Source organism: Protopterus annectens, chromosome 3.part0 (assembly GCF_019279795.1).
Source record: "Protopterus annectens isolate FY-2018-M chromosome 3.part0, PAN1.0, whole genome shotgun sequence".
Lineage (NCBI taxonomy): Eukaryota > Metazoa > Chordata > Ceratodontiformes > Protopteridae > Protopterus > Protopterus annectens.
The window spans coordinates 15002063-15018232 of NC_056731.1; positions in this window are offsets into that span (position 1 = coordinate 15002063).

Sequence of the window (16170 nt, forward strand, 5' to 3'; positions counted from 1 at the left end):
CACTGTGGAGACATGGTGATGAAAGGTAAGATTGCTGCCAACTAGTGTGCCGAGCTCTGTTATCAATGACTGCATACTGTATTACTGTTGTGGTAATCATCAGTATCAATACCCTTAAAAGCAGCGATGGTGACATTTTTTTTTGTTTTGCATTGAGTTGAAGGGTTTGACTTTGACAGCAATTGTTCATTGAGTAAGACCATCGTGTCAAATGATTACATCATTTGGAGAATCTGACTGCTCACAGTTTTCAATTGCCGGCAAATTTGGTCATGCATAGAAATCCATTTTTTACTTGTACTTAGGAGAAATGGATTCCAAACAGTACAGGGTCAAGGACTGATCACTGTTGAACACCACTGGTTAGTCTGCTGTTGTAGGCGGATTGTCTATGTGCCCAGTACTGCTTGTTTTGGTGAGCCACTGACTGACCCTCTTAGCAATGTAGGGAATTGATACCTAACTGGGTGACTTGGTCAGTAGATGAGCAGGATATATTGGCAGAAACCATGGCTAAATCTAGGTAGCATGTATGCACAGATGTGCTCGTGTGCAGGGGCATGCAGACTGTTTCGAATTCCATCATGTTTCAGTCCTCCCCCGATTTGATAAGTACAAAAGCAGTTGTGTCAACTATCTTGGTCAATCATGTGCTTGATAGTTACCTTGATCGTGTAAGCAATAGGTTTCATCAAGCACTGGGGAAAAGTGAAAAAAAACAGCTTTCTGCAAGGAAGTGGAATGGTGGGTGTTTTCCATACATGGTGCTGCTAATTGTTGGTGCCACAGTAGGATGCAGACTCAGATATTATTAGCTGCCATAGATGGTGTTTCAGGCATTAAATAGTACAGCATATGATGCAGTTGTACAGCTTATGGTAGAAAGCATTGCTGTAGAAGTCTACATATTTCACATGGATATCTGAGGGGAGAGGTACTGTGAAGGTCACATCACCTCAGGCACAGACAAGCACTACACCCTGACTGTTCTATAGTCTTAGTCTTCATTACTTCAACCCTACCAACTTCATAATGTTTAGTTATCCTATATTTCCTTTGTGGTCATCTAACATCAAGAAAATCTGTTTTCTTGCTAGATTCCATTCTATATCTGCATCAGATGGCATCTGCATCTTTTAGGTGAAGAACATTTGTCTTTTCATAATCTTACTTCCAGCGCCACTTGAATACAGATTCATAGCACAGGTCTTTACATAGCAGGAAATACTTTATCTACAGTGTTAATATCATACCTTTAAATTCCTTGAGTTCTTTACACTTGCCACCTGCTTTAACTTCACTGACATTGCAGTATGTGTGAATATTGTTAAAACGTGTTAATGTGCATCTATTTTTCCACGGGAGTCTGTTAAAGTGTTCTTGGTCGAGTCCAACACCATTGCGGTGGCAATGTAAAGTATTGTAACGAATAGTAAAATGGAAGATGCAAAGTCGGCTATGAAAGGATAGTTGTATTGACAGTGTTTGTCAACCTTTTGGATAATTGCAGTGCGAATTGTGCTGAGTAGTCAATCAGTATTCAGTTGATTGTCGGCACATTTTTAGAAAAATTATAGTTGTAGTATGTTTTTGTTTTAGTCAGGTGGTATTGACAAATATTATATGGATTGCTGCCTCTAAACACACGTCCTTCCTAGGAGTTATATACAATCATAATTGAAGGAGACAAATTACAATGTTTATCAAATACCCCTTCATTTGCTATTGATAGCAGGGTATTGTGAGAAGACTAGATGAACTGTACGCCATCCCTGTTGTTTCTAAAGAACAAATCCATGTTTAGCAAAAATGAGAGACAATGCTGCCTGTTAATATGAACAAGATTTGTAAATACCGTCTGTAAAGGTTACTTTGAGATTCTACAGTTGGACAGAGGCTAGTTAGTGAGGTGGCACATATAAACTGTCAATTCTAAGAACTGATCTTTTGTTACAATTTGATTCATGGTAAACTGCATTTGTCTCGTGTGGTCACTGTAATGTTTAACATGGTAGTACTAGTATAAATTCATGTGATGTAAATTGGAATCTGCATATGTGTTATGCATGCCTTGTGATGTGGGATTTTAAAATTGTTAATTTCTTGTATATTAAACTTTGAGTGGGTGACTTGTTATTGAGACTTGGAAATGTCTGGAATCAATAAGCAATGTAATGTACAATTGTATTAATGCCAGTGTATGGACTTCCTGAGTGATGTTACATGCAGTTAGTGTAAATGTACTGACATGTAAATGTGTATCTTCATGTGGCTTGAACTATGAATGGTATGCTTAGGGTCCTGCACATTGGGCCCTTGGCAAGTGGCATGTACAATGGAATTACATTGCCATTGACAAAGGAGCAGTTTTTGATCATTGTATTCATGTACTGAAAGTAGTGAGGGAGCAGCCAGTAAACTACTGAGGCATATGTCAATATATCACTACGCAAGCGGCCTTTTCATCATTTGTCTATACTACATTTTGTATTGTCAGCATATCATTTGACATCGGTGACTGGTCTCATCATCAATTTGTAGGAAGTGCTGTGTGACTGTCACTTTCAGTACATCCCTTTCCAGAGGAGTATTTCACATGGATAAGCGTAACGGTGAGTATATTTTGACAGAAGTGCATTTCTGCTTAGTACTATGTATGGAACTCGTGTCAGGGAAGAATGTAATCATGTTTACATTGCAAAGGTTTTTAACTACTTAGTCCGGTTGATAGAACACTTGTAAATTGTAAATTCAAACCTGTTTCATTTGCTTGTATGTCATTTGGGAAAGAGGAGCTGAGCATGTCATTTGGCAATGTTTTTTGGTACATGGTGTTGCTGCTGTGTATCACTTGTGGCTATGGACAAGTAATATTAATTATATATATGTACTGGCAGTGTACAATGTTACTTCACAATGTTTTTAACTTGTACTGTAGTGTCAGATTAGGCGAGGTGATGCTTGGTAAAGAAGTTAGTGGAAAGGGTAAAAAGGAGTACTGTGGAAAATCAATGCAAACGTTTTGTTAAAATCAATTCCAGGTTTACAGTTGTTGACCACTGGGGCACTGAGCAAAGAGTGTGGAGAAAGTTGGTGCTGGCCAATATACAACCCCCATTATGTATGGTCTGTCCAACAGCTGTAATCAGGAAAACATTTATGATGACATAGCACTCCTGTTCAGAAACACTTGTATAGGAAATAGTTAAGGGCAACATTACTTATTGTGAAATACCAACGCATAGTGGAGCTCACTGTATACAGAAAATGATATGTGTGTGTACTGTTTTAATTAATGAGGCTAAGAGAATGGTAAATGATCAATTTCCATAAAATTCATGGGTAAGATCAATCAGACTGTATGGATGTCGATCAAGTGGCCCCGGTTACTTTGAGGAAGACCTGGAATGTTTGTTTTTGTCAAGATTTCCACTAGGGCTTGTGCGAATGTTGGATTGGTATGCAGTTGTCTATGATTCAATATTTTTTTTTTGCAGCTGCAGCTAGTAAGGAGTGGTCCTTGTGAAGAAATATGTAGGTATATAGAATGATTTGCTAGTTCATTGATTCATTGATAGGTTCATTGATTAGTACTAGGCTAACTGCCCTTGCAAGTCATTTTAAGCCTAGCCAATTATCCCTTGTGAGGGTCAAATCCCGTACCTTATGTTTGTAAGGCAAATGCCTTAACCACTAGTCAAACGGTGCATGTGTCTGGAAGCCTGGTTAAATGCAGGGACTTAATGATAGTGGTGACATGAGTGGATCAGGCTACAGCTGCAAGTAGTGTTGTGGTGTGAGTGGACCTCTGTGATGCTGACTATCTTTACGCGGTACAGAGGCTTTTCACATTAGTGCTGTGGTAATTGCCACATTTGCACACTGTAAACCAAAAGCCAGCTTGTCTGGATGTCATTTATGACAGATCCTTTGACTTCTGGTATATTGTTTGGAACTTAACTGGTATTTGATTACTGTTGAATATTTGTAAGGTAGGCTAAAATCTTAACTTTGTTTGATAGGTGTTAGCCGATCAACAGTAGGCTTGAGTCTTAAATGTGGACTGGTGGTGCTGATAATTCAGGGGTCATACCGAATAAACATTATACATTTGTTGAGGGTGACTTACTTGGCAGGCTAGGAACAGATCCTGAAACACATTCTACTAACTGACAATGAAGGAAGTCACCTTGATAAGGCTGAGTTGTGCATGGCAAGATTTTGATAAAGTTAAGAGCAGTATGCTTGGAGAGGAACAGTCTTCAAAGGGAGTTGTCTTGAACTCTATGCCTGTAAACACTGTCAGATACTGCCTGGTAGAGAACATAGACACTGCAAGTCTGAATTATGGTGAGCCTCAAGTCTGAATTACAGTAAGCCTCAAGTCTGAATTATGGTGAGCCTCTTGCAAGAGGCAATGAATGTATGTTGGGATAACTTACCTTAGTAGCTCTGCACTATGCTCAACACTGGTTAACATTTGTAGTGATGGCAAAGCAGTTTGTAGAAAATTTGGACACATCTGTGTGGACAGACTGGTAATAGAAAATCTTACCAGGATTATGGATATGTAGTGCTACATAAGTGGTGATGTGTTGTGTAAGGTCTTGAAAAAGGTGGGACAAATGGATATGCTGGAATGATGGGTCCCCTGGACCCTGTAAAGGAACACTGACATTCTGATAATAGTACTGCTGATAGTAAAGGGTAATGAGTCAGTAGTGCTTGATATGGCAATGGAGCAATGACTGCAGTCAGCCAAATGTAATTAACATGTTAAGTATTTGGTTTTAAATGCTTGTGTTCCTGCAGTGGTGGTAGACTGACAGTTGTAATCAGAGGTAAAGTGAGAGAATCAGAAAAAACTGTGGCAAAGGGATGGACTGCAGTAATGTTGCATCAGTGACTGAAGCATCCAGTAACATTTGTGTGAAAGCTTGAATTAAAATGCATTGCTTTGGCTTCATGTGGTAGTGTGGTAACATCTTAGCAATTATTTTCACAGACAGGATTTAAATGGCAGCGTGACCATTTGACCAGTGGTGTGCAATGTGTGAGGGTGGAATGGAGGACTACTCTGAGATAGGTGATTGTGATCAATATTAATTATTTCCTTGATGTATGTGAGTGGCAATAGAGTCTGTATAAGATCATGTAGAAAAACCTACCATCAATTGTAGGCGGCAGTTCACAACTGGAGAATAGTACACAATGAAAGATTATTGCAAAATGCACACAGTAATGGTTTGTAAAGCAATCAGGTACAGTCATCGACTGATAGGTATAAAATAGAAGCACCTAAGGTAACCAGTGTGTCATGGGATTTTTTATTAAACACCTCAAAATATAAACAGCTTCTCACATAGAATGTCACAGTAGAATATGTTATTGGTGCAGTATTTCAAAAATGTTTACAGTTACACGACAGGGTTGTATGCACAATTACTTTAACTTGACGCTACTAAGTATGGAGTAACTTCAGTGTGACACATACATTGCAGCAGTTGTCCTCTGTGTCAGTGGATGCATATCGCTTGTCTGTCCTGCAGGAAAAGAAAGGGTAAAAGATTACCCTGTGATCAGATCATGGATTCTACTGTATTTCTACTGACAAAAGAAGTCACTTGACTGGTCAGGAAACAGCATGTAAAACAGTTCTAATAGTCTCATAAGGAGAGAATGATAACTTGACCCTGGACTTCAGTTAAGAATGTTACTCAGTAAACAGTTAATGGCTGTCTGCAGAAGTGCACTTTAATGGGCCTTGAATACCTGGTGTTGTCCTTCACAGGTGCCACACTTTAAGCCTGATGGAAAGCAATTGGCATAAGCATGTTGGGGGGGAGCCACAGGAATAGCTGCCTATTTGTAGGCAATGGTCTATGGACATGTCAGGGCTGTTACAACACTGCTAATATACTGTGTAAGAGTGGCCATTTTTGACAGCAGTGTAATACACAGGCGTATATGACCAGTACAGTCCACATCAGACTGGAGGCTGATAAATAGATTAAGTAAGGCATTTAGCGGAAGTCAGTCACTATATACATAATATGTCCATTCAGTGGCATCAAGTTTCTGGGTGAGGTAAATTAAATTGATGTTGGTGTTTTTAATACTTGACATCAAAGCATTCATGTGGGCCTGCATTGGTTTTGCAGAATTATAAAAAGTGAAAGGAACAGAGAAAGCATATTTAAGAGTATTAATTAGTGAAGGGTGTATATTTATAAAGATAAATGGAGAGAGAGTGCATACATATTTTTAAAGGTACGTAGTGGAATAAAAGCAAAATATGGAGTAAGACAATGCATACTAACTGGCGAACATCTAAGTATACCATGATACTGTTATGATGCAGTATATGTACTTGATTTGGATTGTCATTGTGGACTTCTAACTGTGGTTGGAACACAAACTTGGCCTTTCCTGGAAATATGACAGTCCAGCAAAAATATCAAACTATAATCTCCAAATTTTCTGAACAGCCCTACCGATATGTGATAAAGTACAGTGAGGAAGTACAGGAAACAGTACAGTAACAGCTACATGAGCAAAGAGCATAAATTTGCAATGACCATGCTTAGACATTAATTGCATCTTTTTACATAGGAAGCAGATGTCTGTCGCAATTACTAGACAACACTACATAAGATTACATGAAGGATGTGATACCATAATCTTCTTAAATTACCACTTAAAAAAACATGAGACTGCTGTCATGCACGTCCGTGAAATGTATCATGTTTATAGTCTAGCGTTTGTTAGCTATTTAACCAAACTGGAAGGAAAGAAACTGGGGCTTTGATGGTTTGCAAAGCAGTGATTTTTCCAGTACTATGGAGCTTGGATCTAAATTTGACAGGAGGAGGAGGAGTGCAACAAAAAAAGTGTCCCACTGTAAGGAAGGAAAGGCTGTGACAAGAATACAATAAATTAGTCAGGTCACCTGCTGTGAGCTGTCAGTCACATGCAGATAATGGGTCAAATTACCCATAGCACTTTGACAGCTAGGGAAGGTAGGTATGAAGGGGGAGGGGAGATACCTTGAAGAACTACAATTCAGGCTTCACAAAAGAAATAAAGAAATCAAATTAGCATTTCTAAGAAGAAACAGCAATAAAATGCACTTTTCAGTTCTGTTCTGTGGCATTTGTACTGCTTGTGTTTGAAGCTGTCATTGAAAAGGATAAAGTGCTAACCAAAAGTAGGTGACTACAACACAGCAGTGAATGCCTGTAAAATCAGTGCAGTGACAGGAGCTTTAGGGAAAAAGTGGCAGGCATGATGCAATTTTTTTTGAGACAAGCAATGCATTCTGGGATACCTATAGGCAGCCTAAACAAACCAAATCACTCCAAGATGCTATACTCTATGTGGTCAGACTCAGAAATTATGTATAAACATATTTTAAAATCTCTAAATAGTCCCAGAGTTGTGTTAAAATGTAGGAAACACCAAACTATGATGAAATAAACATGTGTTTTTGAGTTTGTGGGTGTGGTTCTCCTTTAAGAAAACATTTGGAAAAATAATCAACTTTCAGCAGGAAATATCATTTATAGGTTGGAACTGAAACTTGATTTGCCATAGTCAGGATGTATCTGGGAACCTAAAAGGGAAAGTATAGCAAAAGAGGATACATTTATAAGGAAGTGTATGAAAATATTTGGTAAACAGTTAATGGCTGTCTGCAGAAGTGCACTTTAATGGGCCTTGAATACCTGGTGTTGTCCTTCACAGGTGCCACACCTTAAGCCTGATGGAAAGCAATTGGCATAAGCATGTTGGGGGGGAGCCACAGGAATAGCTGCCTATTTGTAGGTAATGGTCTATGGACATGTCAGGGCTGTTACGACACTGCTAATATACTGTGTAAGAGTGGCCATTTTTGACAGCAGTGTAATACACAGGCGTATATGACCAGTACAGTCCACATCAGACTGGAGGCTGATAAATAGATTAAGTAAGGCATTTAGCGGAAGTCAGTCACTATATACATAATATGTCCATTCAGTGGCATCAAGTTTCTGGGTGAGGGAAATTAAATTGATGTTGGTGTTTTTAATACTTGACATCAAAGCATTCATGTGGGCCTGCATTGGTTTTGCAGAATTATAAAAAGTGAAAGGAACAGAGAAAGCATATTTAAGAGTATTAATTAGTGAAGGGTGTATATTTATAAAGATAAATGGAGAGAGTGCATACATATTTTTAAAGGTACATAGTGGAATAAAAGCAAAATATGGAGTAAGACAATGCATACTAACTGGCGAACATCTAAGTATACCATGATACTGTTATGATGCAGTATATGTACTTGATTTGGATTGTCATTGTGGACTTCTAACTGTGGTTGGAACACAAACTTGGCCTTTCCTGGAAATATGACAGTCCAGCAAAAATATCAAACTATAATCTCCAAATTTTCTGAACAGCCCTACCGATATGTGATAAAGTACAGTGAGGAAGTACAGGAAACAGTACAGTAACAGCTACATGAGCAAAGAGCATAAATTTGCAATGACCATGCTTAGACATTAATTGCATCTTTTTACATAGGAAGCAGATGTCTGTCGCAATTACTAGACAACACTACATAAGATTACATGAAGGATGTGATACCATAATCTTCTTAAATTACCACTTAAAAAAACATGAGACTGCTGTCATGCACGTCCATGAAATGTATCATGTTTATAGTCTAGCGTTTGTTAGCTATTTAACCAAACTGGAAGGAAAGAAAGTGGGAGTTTGATGGTTTGCAAAGCAGTGATTTTTCCAGTACTATGGAGCTTGGATCTAAATTTGACAGGAGGAGGAGGAGGAGTGCAACAAAAAAAGTGTCCCACTGTAAGGAAGGAAAGGCTGTGACAAGAATACAATAAATTAGTCAGGTCACCTGCTGTGAGCTGTCAGTCACATGCAGATAATGGGTCAAATTACCCATAGCACTTTGACAGCTAGGGAAGGTAGGTATGAAGGGAGAGGGGAGATACCTTGAAGAACTACAATTCAGGCTTCACAAAAGAAATAAAGAAATCAAATTAGCATTTCTAAGAAGAAACAGCAATAAAATGCACTTTTCAATTCTGTTCTGTGGCATTTGTACTGCTTGTGTTTGAAGCTGTCATTGAAAAGGATAAAGTGCTAACCAAAAGTAGGTGACTACAACACAGCAGTGAATGCCTGTAAAATCAGTGCAGTGACAGGAGCTTTAGGGAAAAAGTGGCAGGCATGATGCAATTTTTTTGAGACAAGCAATGCATTCTGGGATACCTATAGGCAGCCTAAACAAACCAAATCACTCCAAGATGCTATACTCTATGTGGTCAGACTCAGAAATTATGTATAAGCATATTTTAAAATCTCTAAATAGTCCCAGAGTTGTGTTAAAATGTAGGAAACACCAAACTATGATGAAATAAACATGTCTTTTTGAGTTTGTGGGTGTGGTTCTCCTTTAAGAAAACATTTGGAAAAATAATCAACTTTCAGCAGGAAATATCATTTATAGGTTGGAACTGAAACTTGATTTGCCATAGTCAGGATGTATCTGGGAACCTAGAAGGGAAAGTATAGCAAAAGAGGATACATTTATAAGGAAGTGTATGAAAATATTTGGTATGGAAGATATGAATATAGTAGCAGGAACTTGGGCAGAATGTATATATTATTCCCCAAGATAAAATAATTGGGCTAGACTGGATAGACATTATATTCACAGGAACATGTGCATTTAATTGAAGGCATCAACACACATCCAATAATTATTTCAGAGCATGCACCAATACAAACTAAGATGACAATGCAGGGCAATGAAGTAAAAATGAGACACTGGCACATTTCCTACCTACCTGTAAAGAAGAGGGGAACTTAAGGAATGGGTAGTGAAAATTATTTGAGAGTTATTAGGTGAAATAGAAATATCTTCAGAAGGGCTAGTAGTGAGTAGGATCAAATGAAAATGGAGCAAAAATAAGGTAGAAATAAAAGAGAAAATATATGGTTAAGAAGTAATAGGAATTATTTAGAGGGGCTGACATAAGTTAAGTATTGCAGAATAAGGAGCATCTCATGGGGCATGAAGTGGAGCAATTACAGAGTGCTAAAGACAAAATGGATTATTTCGATAATGTACATGAATTTAAAAAGACTGCTGTTAAGCAAATATTTTTAATAACAACTCCATAGCAGAAAAAAACTTTTTAACACAATGACTTAGACAACAGAAATTAGAACAAGTTGTTGTCAAACTTAGGGAGCTTATGACAAGAAACTTAACAAGAGATCCTATAGATTTATTAGAAATATTTTGGAAATTTTGTACAAATTTGTATAAAGCAGAAGAATGTGGAAACCAAGAAAGAGCAGAAATGGAATTTTTTATGGAAGACTTAATTATGTCAAGATTACAGGAAGATGAAGTTGACAACTAATAGATAATGTTAGAAAATTGTGTATTTGAATACATGAGAAATGCTAGTTTGAAAGCAAAGTAGTATTTAATGCATTTTATTCTATTAATCATATAGTAGTAAAATTAATTCATGTCTAAATGTGAAGTAGTTTTGAAACTGCAGTGTGGCTTGAAGCAAAAGCTGATCCCTGACCCTGACAGAATGCTAGCTTAGCAAGTTTTAATGTTTATGCTTTTCATAAGTGATTATCTGCTGGGTCAGGAAATTAAATGTGTAAATCTTCCGCTCCTTCCTGATAAGATAACTTGTCCTTGTAAATAATGAAATCTTCCTTTCCTGATGGAGTAACTTGCCCTTGTAAGATAAAAACACAGCTGTGTGAGAAAGTGTAACAGAACAAAGACATGCATTGAAAGACTGAATCTGCTATTGTATTCGAACTGATATGAGACCTTTAAGAAGTAACTTTACAGAAAGACATTATGACTGACCAGCTGGATAGCAAGGCCATATTGTATCTAAAGGAAAAGTTTCTTTTAAATGTACTGCATCAGCATTATTAGATGAATAGAATACTGTTAGTAAAAGTGATGTAGATGCCTTGTGACTAACCACGTCAGTAAGGTGGGCATAACTTGAATGCAAATACTATAAAATATTCTGTACTTCCTGCATCATGTCAGACAAAATTCTGTACTTGTATGGTTTTTTGCCTCCTGGTGTACACTAGTAAACTTTTGAATCTGAACCTCCTGTGTATTGAATTATTAATTGTATTTAACAGTTTGGTCTTTCGAGCCGGATTCCCTTGGTAAGCTGCAGATCAGAGCGTATCGGTGGTCGAATACTGCGCAGGAGAAGTTACCGAAATGGTTCTTCTTGAATGAAAAGACCTCCGACTGAATTGTCGTATGTAAAGAGGCTGGCCACTTTTTGATCTGTGGCCGAAGAGCGGAATTTGAACGTTTTCAAAACCAGGAGGCTCAGGTAGGAAGAATTTGCCTTTTTTCTGTTTTAGATCAGGGACTAGGTTACAGTATATTGTTGTCAAGATTTGTTTTTGCAGATCAGGGACAAAAGGAAGTACTGTATATTTTGTCATTGATCAGGGTAACAGAATAAGGTAGACAGTTATTCTAGATAAACTGTAAACAGGAATTAAGAAATTGACATCACGTGATAAAAAAAGGGTTACGTAACATTTTCTTTGACATGGGTAATCAGTGCACTAAAACCTTGCGAGATCCCCCCTAACCGAAGACGCAAAATACATGCAATTACAGTGTGCTGATAATGTTAGGTATTATACGAAATGGGTTAACAAATATGAATTAGATGGTAAACTAGATAAACTTTCACTAGTTAAACTCCTTAAACAGCTTAAATCTGATGCAGGACGTCAGGCAAAAAAGCAACGCCAACTAGGCATACCTCAAGCACACAGGTGGATTGAGGAAGCAAATCATAGAGAACAGAAGCTTAAAAATTCAAAAACATTATTTTTAGACAAAGAGGATAATAACTTGGTAATAGCTACAGCTCCTCCTCCTTCTCCCTTGCCCCCTCCCTTACCCTTTTCAGGATATGAAGCGAGTGGACAGGCTGGTCCACCTCCGCGTTATCCTGAAGTTTCAGTAAGACCACAACCATTTGTTAGAGATCCTATTGAGACTAGGTCTCGAAGACGTAAAACACATAGGGACACAGAATCATACCAGATAGAGAGGAATCTACAGGATGAGAGTGAGGAAGAAATATGCCCACTTATAGAAGTTCCAAATCCTCAAGCAGGACAGGAAGGGCAAGACCCAACACTCTTAGTATATAGACAATGGACACCGGAAGACATCCGGAAGGCTACTGAGGGAATCCCCCATCCGAAAGTTAATTTTATGAAATTTTTAGAAGATTTACAAGGCATGAGGTTAAGTTACCACTTGAATGGGGAAGAAGTAGAAAAAGTAGTAAGACAAATTATAGGTCCAGATTGGCACATGATTTGTGGCACCTGGAATCCTCGTAATGCAGAACTTAGGCCACTCCCACATAGTGACGCAGAATTAGACAACAGAGTAAAAGGTCTGACAGACCGAATCTCTGAGAAATGGAAACCTAGAGCAGACTGGACTTGCATTAATCAATGCATACAACAGGAAAATGAGACAATAGATGGATATTATGCTAGATTATTAGAATGTTTTAATAATCATAGCGGTATGTCGGTTCCTGAGAACCAAACGAATGATTCCCCATATGAACAACAATTAAAAAATGCATTTTTGAAAGGTTGCATTGCACCTATTAGTAGCTTCATTATGAAGCATATGATAGATCATCGAACAGGGAGGCTACAAGCCTTACTCGAATACGCTAGACATGCTGAGAGACATTTTAATAGCAAAAAGAAAAAGAAGGCGCAAGTCTTCACTGCTGAAGGCGGAGCTGAAGTATTTGTATTACAGTCAGGTAAAAAGGGCAAGAAAAAGAATGCCCAGGGAAACAAACAGTCTGACAAACGATCAGAAGATTTTGAAGAAAGGAAAAAGAGAGGTGAATGCTTCAAGTGCGGAAAGAAAGGGCATCTAGCTAGGGACTGTAAACAAAATAAGAAAGCAACGACGGAAGATAAAGGAGATGAGGACTGACTATATGATAGTGAGGATACATCAAGTGAAAGTCAGAAATCATCAGGAAAAGTTAATAAACAGAAAGCAAATGTAAATGTAGTAGAAGGGACAGAGGAAATACAAATTGACTTAGACGAAAATGGAAATGAAATTTTAGATTTAGCATTGTTAAGCCTGGAGCTCTACCTAGCAGATACAAAACCGGAAGTGACATTTCTGGTGGAGGGAAGGGAAGTCAAATTCCTGTGTGACTCAGGAGCGTCACGGACTTTGATACACCCCTCCAAGTTACCAGAACATTCCGAATCATCTGATTATATATTAGTAAAAGCAGCAAATGGACAGCTATACAGGGAACCACTTTCCCATGATATAGCAATAACTGACCCTGTTTCAGGTATGACCCAGAGAAGTAAAATAGTTGTGTCTGCAAAGTGTCCAGTAAACCTATTGGGAAGGGACCTTATGCAGATATTTGGCATAGCAGTAGTTCCAACTGTACAAGGTATGGAGGCACAGAGACAAATGGATACCTTTGTAGTGCGATCGGAGGGTGAAACCTTTTACTGGTACAGCCAGGACCTAGTCACGACTGGTCAAGGGGCAGTAACCAAGGAACTGATGAACATAGCCATCAGTAAAGCCCCCTCCCTTGACACTGATTGACAGCATTTGTTACACTGTACTCTATACTACTGTACTACACCAGGACCTGATAGAGAGTATGAGCAAGAACTGTTTATAAATCATGCAACTAGATTGGTTTTGCGTACTTTGTAGTGGGAAACAGAGGGGAACAGTGTAGTTAGCTGTTCATTACCTCAAGAATTCCTTGCATTGTATAGATCAAATCGGTTGCCACATGTCAGCTTGACAAAGAATAAAAGTGTTAAATGGGCAGATTTAGGAGAAAAAGTAACAAGATGGGAGAAACAGACTGATTTAGAACTGTCAGAACAAGGGATACAAAAGCAAAAACTGAATTGGTTGACACAGACATATCCAGCTGTACACTTGCAATCTAGCGAGGACAGCTGATTAGCATTTTTATTAGAAGAAGAAGAAAAGGCCTTATGTGAAATTACAACAACTCTTTGGTTAACAGGCAAGTCAGATGTAGGACTTATTCGAACAGCAGGACCAGTTACAATTACCCCAAAGTCAGCTTTCAGACCACAGAAAAGACAATACCCTTTGAGAAAGGCTGCAGAAATAGGAATTAAGCCTATAATAGCAGCATTACTCAAAGAAGGAGTACTGGTAGAATCTCCTGATTCACCATGTAATACACCCCTATTTCCTGTTAAAAAAGCAAACAGGGAATGGCGGATGGTACAAGATTTACAAGCTGTAAATAATGCAGTAATACCTAGAGCACCTACGGTGCCAGACCCACATACCTTGTTAAATGATTTAGAACCACAACAGAAGTATTTCTCTGTGGTAGATATTAGCAATGCTTTCTTTTCAATACCTACACATCCTGATAGTCAATATTGGTTTGCATTTACATTTCAGGGTAAAAGGTATACATATACTCGACTACCACAGGGATATTGTGAGAGCTCAATAATTTTTGCACAAGAAATGGCTAGCAACCTGGCAGGATTTACCCCACCGGGAGGTAGTCAAATTCTACTTTATGTAGATGACATCTTGCTAGCAGCCCCCACCCAGCAGCAGTGCAGGGAGGATACTGTAGCATTATTGAAATTTTTAGCAATACAAGGACACAAAGTAAACAAAAGTAAGTTACAACTTTGGAGAAAACAAGTTAGATACTTGGGATATGTAATATCCAATGAAGGTAGAATACTAGATGAGGAAAGAAAAACAGTGATTTTGCAAGCACCCAAACCAACAACCAAGAAAGAAATGATGTCTTTCTTAGGTACAACTAATTTTTGTCAGAGATGGATACCAAATTATGCTTTAGAATCTGCTCCACTGACTGATTTGATATATAAGACACCAATGGCAGCACAAGATTTCTTGCAATGGACAACTGAAGCAGAAACGGCTTTCTGCAGGTTGAAGCAGTTGATAGCTTCTTCATTAGTTTTAGGACTTCCAAATTATCACAAATGATTCTTTCAGACCGTAGATTGTAAGCAAGGGTATATGACATCAGTATTGACGCAACAACATGGGGACAAGCAACGCCCCATAGCCTACTATTCATCACAGTTAGACCCAGTGGCGCAATCTTTGCCTCACTGTGTACAAGCAGTAGTTGCAGCCGCAATGGCAGTGCAGGCTTCGGCCTCAGTGGTGTTATTCCACCCTCTCACATTGAGAGTGCCTCATGCAGTTGCAATAATTTTACTGCAAGAGAAAATGGCATACCTTTCTTCTGCTAGACATCTTTCATGTATGACTATACTGCTGAGCCAACCTCATATGACAATTGAACGATGTACGACATTGAATCCATCAACATTACTTCCAGCTCCTGCGGAGGGCACACCACACAGCTGCCTGCAGGAAATTGAACAGTTAGCTTTACCTAGACAAGATCTTACAGATATGCCCTTGGATAATGCCGAGGTGACATATTACGTGGACGGCTCATGCAGAAGGGGTCCTACAGGGAAGAATCTGGTGGGATATGCAGTAGTTACAGACACTGAAATTTTAGAAGCTCAATCCTTACCACACAACTTATCTGCACAAGCAGCGGAATTGATAGCTTTGACGAGAGCATGTACTTTAGCAAAAAACAAGTGTATGAACATATATACTGATAGTCAGTATGCTTTTTCTACAGTACATGAATTTGCACAACAATGGAAAAATAGAGGAATGATAACATCCAGTGGAAAACCTATTAATCATGCGCAATTTATTTTGGAGCTATTCGAATCTATTCAGTTACCTACCAAAGTAGCTATTTGTAAATGTGTAGCTCATACAAAACAACAGGATAAGATTTCAAAAGGCAATGCACGAGCTGATGCAGCTGCAAAGCAAGCAGCCTCAGACTCAGAAACTTTATTTTTGAACGAGGAATTACAACCCTCTGAGATTTTAGATTTAGACATGTTAAAAACAATGCAGACGCTTACTACCAAAGCAGAAAAACAATGCAATTCTTGAGAATGGACTGTACATTTCCAAAGAGA